Below are 10,940 nucleotides of genomic sequence, written 5' to 3'. Positions count from 1 at the left end.
GAGTTCAGAGGGGTTTTACAAGACAGTTTAAATGCCCCTTGGATGAGTCGTGGAGGTCACAGTAGCTTAACAAGACAATTTTAATGCCCCTTGAAAGAACTGTGGTGTTCCGAGTGGTTTAACAAGACGATTTTAATGCCCCTTGGAAGAGACATGGAGGTCACAGTAGCTTATCAAGATGAACTTAATGCCCCTTGGAAGAGTGGTGGAGGTTACAGTGGAATAAAAAGACAAAATCAATACACCGTGGAAGAGACGTGGAGGTCACAGTAGCTTAACAAGACGGTTTTAATGCCCCTTGGTAGAATGGTGGACGTCGCAATGGAATGAAAAGACAATATCAATGCCCCTTGGTAGAGTTGGATGTCACAGTGGAATAAAAAAGACAATCTTAATGCCCCGTGTAAGACATGTGGAGGTCACAGTAGCTTAACAAGACGGTTCTAATGCCCCTTGGAAGAGCTGTGGAGTTCAGAGAGGTTTAACAAGACGTTTTTAGTACATCTAGGAAGAGATGTGGTGGTCACAGTAGGTTAACAAGATGGTTTTAATGCCCCTTGGAAGAAAGGTGTAGTTTACTGTGGAATAAAAAGACAATATCAATCCCCCGTGGAAGAGACGTAGAGGTCACAGTAGCTTAACAAGACGGTTTTAATTCCCCTTGGTAGAGTGTTGGAAGTCGCAGTGGAAAAAAAAGACAATATCAATGTCCCGTGGAGGAGACATGGAAGTCACAATAGTTTAACAAGACAGATTTAAAGCCCCTTGGAAGAGTGGTGGAGGTCGCAGTGGAATAAAAAGACAATATCAATGCCCCGTGGAAGAGACGTGGAGGTCACAGTAGCTTAACAAGAAGGTTTTAAAGCCCCTTGGAAGAGCTGTGTAATTCAGAGTGGTTTAACAAGACGATTTTAATGCCCCTTGGAAGAGACGTGGAGGTCACAGTAGCTTAACAGGATGGATTTAATGCCCCTTGGAAGAGTGGTGGAGGTTACAGTGGAATAAAAAGACATTATCAATGCCTCTTTGTAGAGTGATGGATATCTTAGTGGAATAAAAAGACAATATCAATGCCCCACGGAAGAGATGTGGAGGTCACAGTAGCTTAACAAGACGGTTTTAATACCCTTGGTAGAGTGGTGGGTGTCGCAGTGGAATAAAAAGACAATATCTTTACCACGTGAATGAAACGTGGAGATCACAGTAGCTTATCAAGACGGTTCTAATGCCCCTTGGGAGAGCTGTGGAGTTCAGAGAGGTATACCAAGACAGTTTTAATACCTCTTGGAAGAGACGTGGAGGTCACAGTAGCTTAAAAAGACAGTTTTAAAGCCCCTTGGATGAAATGTGGAGTTTACAGTGGAATAAAAAGACAATATCAATGTCCCGTGGAAGAGACGTGGAGGTCACAGTAGCTTAACAGGACGGTTTTAATGCCCCTTAGAAGAGTGGTGGAGGTCGCATTGGAATAAATAAACAATATCAATGCACATTAGAAGAGTGGTGGAGGTCGCAGTGAAATAAAAAGACAATATCAATGCTCCGTGGAAGAGATGTGGAGGTCACAGTAGCTTAATAAGACGGCTTTAATGTCCCTTGGAAGAGTTGTGTATGTCGCAGTCTAATAAAAAGACAATAACAATGCCCCTTGGAAGAGTGGTGGAGGGAGCAGTGGAATAAAAAGACAATATCAAATCCCCGTGGAAGAGACGTGGAGGTAACAGTAGCTTAACAAGATGGATTTAATGCCCTTTAGAAGAGTGGTGGAGGTCGCAGTGGAATAAAAAGAAAATATCAATGCCCCCTGGAAGAGACGTGGAGGTCACAGTAGCTTAACAAAATGGTTTAAATGCCCTTTGGAAGAGACGTGGAGGTCACAGTAGCTTAAGAAGACCATTTTAATGCACCTTGGAAAAGTGGTGGAGGTTACAGCGGAATAAAAGGACAATATATTTGCCCCATGGAAAAGACGTGGAGGTCATAGTAGCTTAACAAGACGGTTTTATCGGCCTTTGGAGGAATTTTGGAGGTAGCAGTTGCATAAAAAGACAATATCTATGCCTCTTTGAAGAGTGGTGGAGGTCGCAGTGGAATAAAAAGACAATAACAATGCCCCGTGGAAGATATGTGGAGGGCACAGTATCTTAACAAGACGGTTTTAATGCCCCTTGGAAGAGCTGTGGAGTTCAAAGTGGTTTAACAAGACGGTTTTAATTCCCCTTGGAAGAGATGTGGAGGTAACAGTAGCTTAACAAGACAGTTTTAATGCTCCTTGGAAGAGTGGTGGAGGTTACAGTGGAATAAAAAGACAACATCAAAGCCACAGGGAAGAGACGTGGAGGTGACAGTAGCTTAACGAGACATTTTTAATGCCCCTTGGAAGAGTGGTGGAGGTCGCAGTGGTATAAAAAGACAATATCAATGCCCCTTGGAAGAGTGGTGGAGGTTGCAGTGGAATAAAAAGACAATATCAATGCCACGTGGAAGTGAAGTGGAGGTCAGAGTAGCTTAACAAGTTGGTTTTAATGCCCCTTGGAAGAATGGTGGAAGTCGCAGTGGAATAAAAAGGCAATATTAATGCCCCGTGAAATAGACGAGGAGGTCAAAGCAGCTTAAAAAGACAGTTTTAATACCCATTGGAAGAGTCGTGGAGGTCGCAGTGGAATAAAAAGACAATATCAATGCCTCATGGAAGAGACGTGGAGGTCACTGTAGCTTTAAAAGATGGTTTCAATGCCCCTTGGAAGAGTGGTGGAGGTTACAGTGGAATAAAATGACAACATCAATGCCACAGGGAAGAGACGTGGATTTCTCAGTAGCTTAAAAAGACAGTTTTAATGCCCCTTGGTAGAGTGATGGAGGTCGCAGTGGAAAAAAAAGACAATATCAATGCTTCGTGAAAGAGTGGTGGAGGTCTTCAGTGGAATAAATTGACAATATCAATGCCCCGTGGAAGAGACATGGAGGTCACAGTAGCTTAACAAGATCGTTTTAATGCCACTTGGAAGAATGGTGGAGGTCTCACTGGAATAAAAAGACAATATCTATGCCCCGTGGAAGAGATGTGGAGGTCACAGTAGCTTAACAAGATGGTTTTAATGCCCTTGGAAAAGTGGTGGATGTCGCAGTGAAATAAAAAGACAATATCAGTGCACCATGTAAGAGTGATGGAGGTCGCAATGGAATAAAAAGACAATATCAATACCTCGTGGAAGAGACGTGGAAGTCACAGTAGATTAACAAGAGGGATTTAAAGTCCCGTAGAAGAGTGGTGGAGGTCGCAGTAGAATAAAAAGACAATATCAATGCCCCGTGGAAGAGACGTGGAGGTCACAGTAGCTTAACAAGAGATTTTAATGCCCCTTGGAAGAGCTGTGGAGTTCCAAGTGGTTTAACAAGACGATTTTAATGCCCCTTGGAAGAGACATGGAGGTCACAGTAGCTTAACAAGATGGATTTAATGCCCCTTGGAAGAGTGGTGGAGGTTACAGAGGAATAAAAAGACAATATCAATGCCCCGTGGAAGAGACGTGGAGGTCACAGCAGCTTAACAAGACTGTTTTAATGCCCCTTGGTAAAATGGTGGACGTTGCAATGGAATAAAAAGACAATATCAATGCCCATTGCTAGAGTGGTGGATGTCGCAGTGGAATAAAAAGACAATATCAATGCCTCGTGGAAGAGATGTCGATGTCACAGTAGCTTAACAAGACGGTTTTAATACCCCTTGGAAGAGTGGTTGGGGTCGCACTGGAATAAAAAGACAATATCAATGCCACATGGAAGAGACGTGGAGGTCACAGTAGCTTAACAAGACGGTTTTAATGCCCCTTGGAAGAAAGGTGGAGTTTACAGTGGAATAAAAAGACAATATCAATGCCCCTTGGAAAAGATGTGGAGGTCACAGTAGCTTAACAAAATGGTTTTAATGCCCCTTAGAAGAGTGGTGGATGTCGCAGTGGAATAAAAAGACAATATCAATGCCCCTTTGAAGAGTGATGGAGGTCGCAATGGAATAAATAAACAATATCAATGCCCCGTGGAGGAGACGTGAAAGTCAAAGTAGCTTAACAAGATGGATTTAATGCCCCTTGGAAGAGTGGTGGAGGTCGCAGTGGAATAAAAAGACAATATCAATGCACCTTGGAAGAGACGTGGAGGTCACAGTAGCTTAACTAGAGATTTTAATGCCCCTTGGAAGAGCTGTGGAGATTCGAGTGGTTTAACAAGACAATTTTAATGCCCCTTGGAAGAGACGTGGAGATCACAGTTGCTTAACAAGATGTATTTAATGCCCCTTGGAAGAGTGGTGGAGGTTACAGTGGAATAAAAAGACAATATCAATGTCCCGTGGAAGAGACGTGGAGGTCACAGGAGCTTAACAGGACGGTTTTAATTCCCCTTGGTAGAATGGTGGACGTCACAATGGAATAAAAAAAACAATATCAATGCCCCTTGGTAGAGTGTTGAATGTCGCAGTGGAATAAAAAGACAATATCAATGTCCCATGGAAGAGATGTCGAGGTCACAGTAGCTTAACAAGATGGTTCTAATGCCCGTTGGAAAAGCTGTGGAGTTCAGAGAGGTTTAACAAGATGTTTTTAATACCTCTTGGCAGAGACGTGGAGGTCACAGTAGCTTAACAAGACGGTTTTAATGCCCCTTGGAAGAAAGGTGGAGTTTACAGTGGAATAAATAGACAATATCAATGCCCCGTGGAAGAGACGTGGAGGTCACAGTAGCTTAACTAGAGATTTTAATGCCCCTTGGAAGAGCTGTGGCGATTCGAGTGGTTTAACAAGACAATTTTAATGCCCCTTGGAAGAGATGTGGAGATCACAGTTGCTTAACAATATGGATTTAATGCACCTTGGAAGAATGGTGGAGGTCTCACTGGAATAAAAAGACAATATCTATGCCCCGTGGAAGAGATGTGGAGGTCACAGTAGCTTAACAAGATGGTTTTAATGCCCTTGGAAAAGTGGTGGATGTCGCAGTGAAATAAAAAGACAATATCAGTGCACCATGTAAGAGTGATGGAGGTCGCAATGGAATAAAAAGACAATATCAATGCCTCGTGGAAGAGACGTGGAAGTCACAGTAGATTAACAAGAGGGATTTAAAGTCCCGTAGAAGAGTGGTGGAGGTCGCAGTAGAATAAAAAGACAATATCAATGCCCCGTGGAAGAGACGTGGAGGTCACAGTAGCTTAACAAGAGATTTTAATGCCCCTTGGAAGAGCTGTGGAGTTCCAAGTGGTTTAACAAGACGATTTTAATGCCCCTTGGAAGAGACATGGAGGTCACAGTAACTTAACAAGATGGATTTAATGCCCCTTGGAAGAGTGGTGGAGGTTACAGAGGAATAAAATGACAATATCAATGCCCCGTGGAAGAGACGTGGAGGTCACAGCAGCTTAACAAGACTGTTTTAATGCCCCTTGGTAAAATGGTGGACGTTGCAATGGAATAAAAAGACAATATCAATGCCCTTTGCTAGAGTGGTGGATGTCGCAGTGGAATAAAAAGACAATATCAATGCCTCGTGGAAGAGATGTCGATGTCACAGTAGCTTAACAAGACGGTTTTAATACCCCTTGGAAGAGTGGTTGGGGTCGCACTGGAATAAAAAGACAATATTAATGCCACGTGGAAGAGACGTGGAGGTCACAGTAGCTTAACAAGACGGTTTTAATGCCCCTTGGAAGAAAGGTGGAGTTTACAGTGGAATAAAAAAACAATATCAATGCCCCTTGGAAAAGATGTGGAGGTCACAGTAGCTTAACAAAATGGTTTTAATGCCCCTTAGAAGAGTGGTGGATGTCGCAGTGGAATAAAAAGACAATATCAATGCCCCTTTGAAGAGTGATGGAGGTCGCAATGGAATAAATAAACAATATCAATGCCCCGTGGAGGAGACGTGAAAGTCAAAGTAGCTTAACAAGATGGATTTAATGCCCCTTGGAAGAGTGGTGGAGGTCGCAGTGGAATAAAAAGACAATATCAATGCACCTTGGAAGAGACGTGGAGGTCACAGTAGCTTAACTAGAGATTTTAATGCCCCTTGGAAGAGCTGTGGAGATTCGAGTGGTTTAACAAGACAATTTTAATGCCCCTTGGAAGAGACGTGGAGATCACAGTTGCTTAACAAGATGTATTTAATGCCCCTTGGAAGAGTGGTGGAGGTTACAGTGGAATAAAAAGACAATATCAATGTCCCGTGGAAGAGACGTGGAGGTCACAGGAGCTTAACAGGACGGTTTTAATTCCCCTTGGTAGAATGGTGGACGTCACAATGGAATAAAAAAAACAATATCAATGCCCCTTGGTAGAGTGTTGAATGTCGCAGTGGAATAAAAAGACAATATCAATGTCCCATGGAAGAGATGTCGAGGTCACAGTAGCTTAACAAGATGGTTCTAATGCCCGTTGGAAAAGCTGTGGAGTTCAGAGAGGTTTAACAAGATGTTTTTAATACCTCTTGGCAGAGACGTGGAGGTCACAGTAGCTTAACAAGACGGTTTTAATGCCCCTTGGAAGAAAGGTGGAGTTTACAGTGGAATAAATAGACAATATCAATGCCCCGTGGAAGAGACGTGGAGGTCACAGTAGCTTAACTAGAGATTTTAATGCCCCTTGGAGGAGCTGTGGCGATTCGAGTGGTTTAACAAGACAATTTTAATGCCCCTTGGAAGAGATGTGGAGATCACAGTTGCTTAACAATATGGATTTAATGCACCTTGGAACAGGGGTGGAAGTTATAGTGGAATAAAAAGACAATATCAATGCCCCGTGGAAGAGACGAGGAGGTCACAGGAGCTTAACAATACGGTTTTAATGCCCCTTGGTAGAATGGTGGACGTCGCAATGGAATAAAAAAAACAATATCAATGCCCCTTGGTAGAGTGGTGAATGTCGCAGTGGAATAAAAAGACAATATCAATGCCCCGTGGAAGATATGTGGAGATCAAAGTAACTTAGCAAGACGGTTTTAATACCCCTTGGAAGAGTGGTGGGGGTCGCACTAGAATAAAAAGACAATATCAATGCCACGTGGAAGAGACGTGGAGGTCACAGTAGCTTAACAAGACGGTTCTAATGCCCCTTGGAAGAGCTGTGGAGTTCAGAGAGGTATAACAAGACGTTTTTAATGCCTCTAGGAAGAGACGTGGAGGTCACAGTAGGTTAACAAGATTGTTTTAATGCCCCTTGGAAGAAAGGTGTAGTTTACAGTGTAATAAAAAGACAATATCAATGCCCCGTGGAATCGACGTGGAGGTCAGAGTAGCTTAACAAGATGGTTTTAATGCTCCTTGGAAGAGTGGTGGAGGTCGCAGTGGAATAAAAAGATAATATCAATGCTCCGTGGAAGAGACGTGGAGGTTACAGTAGCTTAACAATGCCGTTATAATGCCCCTTGGAAGAGTGGTGGACATCGCAGTGGAATAAAAAGACAATATCAATGCCCTGTGGAAGAGTGGTGGAGGTCGCAGTGGAATAAAAAGACAATATTAATACCCCGTGGAAGAGACGTGGAGGTCACAGTAGCTTAGCAAGACAGATTTAATGCCCCTTGGAAGAGCTGTGGAGTTCAGAGGGGTATTACAAGACGGTTTAAATGCCCCTTGGATGAGACGTGGAGGTCACAGTAGCTTAACAAGACGCTTTTAATGCTCCTTGGAAGAGTGGTGGACGTCGCAGTGGAATAAAAAGACAATATCAATGCCCCGTGGAAGAGACGTGGAGGTCACAGTAGCTTAACAAGACAGTTTTAATGCCCCTTGAATGAGCTGTGGTGTTCAGAGGGGTTTTACAAAACAGTTTTAATTCCCCTTGGATGAGACGTGGAGGTAACAGTAGCTTAAGAAGATGGTTTTAATGCCCCTTGAAAGAGTGGTGGAGGTCGCAGTGGACTAAAAAGACAATATCAATACAGCATGGAATAAACGTGGAGGTCACAGTCGCTTAACAAGACCGTTTTAATGCCCCTTGTAAAGGTGGGGGAGGTAGCAGTGGTATAAAAAGACAATATCAAAGCCCCGTGGAAGAGACATGGAGGTCGCAGTAGCTTTACGAAAAGGTTTTAATGCCGTTTGGAAGATTTGTGGAGTTCAGAGTGGTTTAACAAGACGTTTTAAAGCCCCTTGGTAGAGAGGTGGAGATCACAGTAACTTAACAAGATGGTTTTAATGCCCCTTAGAAGAGTGGTGGAGGTTACAGTGGAATAAATAGAAAATATCAATGCCCCGTGAAAGAGACGTGGAGGTCACAGAAGCTTAACAAGATGGTTTTAACGCCCCTTGGAAGAGTGGTGGAGGTTGCAGTGGAATAAAACGACAATATCAATGCCCCTTGGAAGAGTGGTGGAGGTCGCAGTGGAATAAAAAGACAATATCAACGCCCCATGGAGGAGACGTGGAAGTCACAGTACCTTAAAAAGATGGATTTAATGCCCCTTGGAAGAGTGGAGGAGGTAGCATCGGAATAAAAAGACAATATCAATGCCTCATGGAAGATACGTGGAGGTCACAGTAGCTTAACAAGACGGTTTTAATGCCCCTTGGAAGAGAGATGGAGATCACAGTAGCTTAACAAGACGGTTTTAATGCCCCTTGGAAAAGCTGTGGAGTTCAGAGTGGTTTAACAAGATGGTTTTAATGCCCCTCGGAAGAGAGGATGAGGTGACAATACCTTAACAAGATGCTTTTTAATGCCCCTTGGATGAGTGGTGGAGGTTACAGTGAAATAAATAAACAATATCAATGCCCCGTGAAAGAGACGTGGAGGTCACAGTAGCTTAACAAGACGGTTTTTATGCCCCTTGGAAGAGTGGTGGAGGTCGCAATGGAATAAAAAGACAACATCAATGCCCCTTGGTAGAGTTGTGGATGTAGCAGTGGAATAAAAAGACAATATCAATGCCCCATGGAAGAGACGTTCAGGTCACAGTAGCTTAACAAGACGGTTTTAATGCCCCTTGGAAGAGTGGTGGAGGTTACAGTGGAATAAAAAAACAATATCAATGCCCTGTGGAAGAGACGTGAAGGTCACAGTATCTTAACAAGACGGTTTTAATGCACCATAAAAGAGAGCTATAATTTTTCCAGATTTTGGCAGACAGAGTCATTTGACGGCTTGTTTTTTGCGGGATGAGTTGACGCTGTTGTTGGTGCCATTTTCAGGCACGTGACATTTTTTTATCGCTTTCTATTCCGATTTTTGGGAGGCAGAATAAACAAAAACTAACAATTCAGGAATTGTTTTTTTTTTTTTTTTTTTATTCTGTTCCGCGTGTGGTAAAATTGATAAGGCAGGTTTATTCTTCAGGTTAGTACGTTTACAGCGGTACCACATTTATATCGTTTTTCTATGTTTTGCACTTTTACATAATAAAAGCAATTTTATCGAAAAAATTATTTTTTAGCATCGCTTTATTCTGAGAGCTATAACTTTTTTATTTTTCAGCTGATGGACCTGTATGGCAGCTTCTTTTTTGCGGGACGAGATGCCCTTTTCAGCTGTACCATTTTTATTTATATTTGTCTTTGTGATCGCGTGTTATTCCATTTTTTGTTTGGTGGTATGGTGATAAAGCATTGTTTTTTGCTTCGTTTTTTATTTTTTATTTTTTTACCGTGTTCACTGAAGGGGTTAACTAGTGGGACAGTTTTATAGGTCAGGTTGTTCCGGACGCGGTGATACCAAATATGTGTACGTTTATTGTTTTTTTTTTTATAATAATATTTATTGATGGGTACATTATATTTTTATTTTTGGTGGATTATTTTTTTTATTTTTTTTTTATATTTTTACAATTTTTTTTTTTTATTTCTTTTTTCACTTTATGACACTTTTTTTACTTTTTTACTTTGTCCCACTATGGGACTTTCACTTTTTTTTTCTCTGATCACCTGCATGGCACAGGAATGGAGCACCATCCCTGTGCCATGCAGGCTGTCAGCGCTGGACAGGGAGAAGATAGTTTGAAGATGCACTGCGCATGTCCAAAAAATCTTCCTGCTATCTGGTGACCCCGATGTTGTCATGACGACATTGGGTCGTCATGGCAACATCCTGGAAGCCACGGCAGACAGCGCTGGAGGCCGGAAGACGAGGTGAGTATTCCGATCACCTCCCCTTGCCACCGCAATGCTGCGATCGACTTCGATCGCAGCATTGCGGGGGTTAATGTGCCAGGAGTGGTGCGGGACCACTCCCTGCACATAGCACTGGGTATCAGCTGTGACAATCAGCTGACACCCGGCGTCGATCGCGCCTGCACAGCCTGTGTGTGGGCGAAATCGCCAGGGCGTATAAATACGTATCTGGTCCGTAAGTCCCAGGGCACAGATACGTACTAATACGCCCTATGTCGTAAAGGGGTTAAGAATCATTATTGTTATAGGGGCACTTACAGTATTGTGGCTGTCAACGGTGCACCTGGGGCATTATTACTTTTAGGGGCAAAATGTGGGCACTGTTTTCTAGGGCACTTGCACAGGGCACTAATATTTTAAAGGGGTATTTTTACCATCAAGAGAGCACAAAGGGGGGATTTTACTTTGTAAGAGGCACAGTATTAGCATTATTATGAGGGGGCACAGTGGTGGGCATTATTATTTGGATACTAAGAGGATCAGTAATAGGGACACATACAGCAGCAGCGGCTCAGCATTGGGGTATCAGCAGGATGAGGGGTTTGTGCAGGTTGGAATAGATGGGGTTGGTGCCTGAAATGTGAGAAGTCAAATGTGTCTTTGTTGTGATCTCTGCAGATGAGTCCTGGAGAAGTTGTCGTATCGGTCAGGGACAGAAGGAAAAGACGGGAAAAGTGAATGACTCCAGCAGAAAGGACGTCACCTATAAGGTACTATACAGTGGTGGCTAAAAGTATGGGCACCCCTGCAATTCTGTCAGATAATACTCAGTTTCTTCTTGAAA

Source organism: Phyllobates terribilis, unplaced genomic scaffold (assembly GCF_046119375.1).
Source record: "Phyllobates terribilis strain yellow unplaced genomic scaffold, ASM4611937v1 Scaffold_350__1_contigs__length_1981717, whole genome shotgun sequence".
Taxonomy (NCBI): domain Eukaryota; kingdom Metazoa; phylum Chordata; class Amphibia; order Anura; family Dendrobatidae; genus Phyllobates; species Phyllobates terribilis.
Note: the sequence above shows the minus strand (reverse complement) of the source record.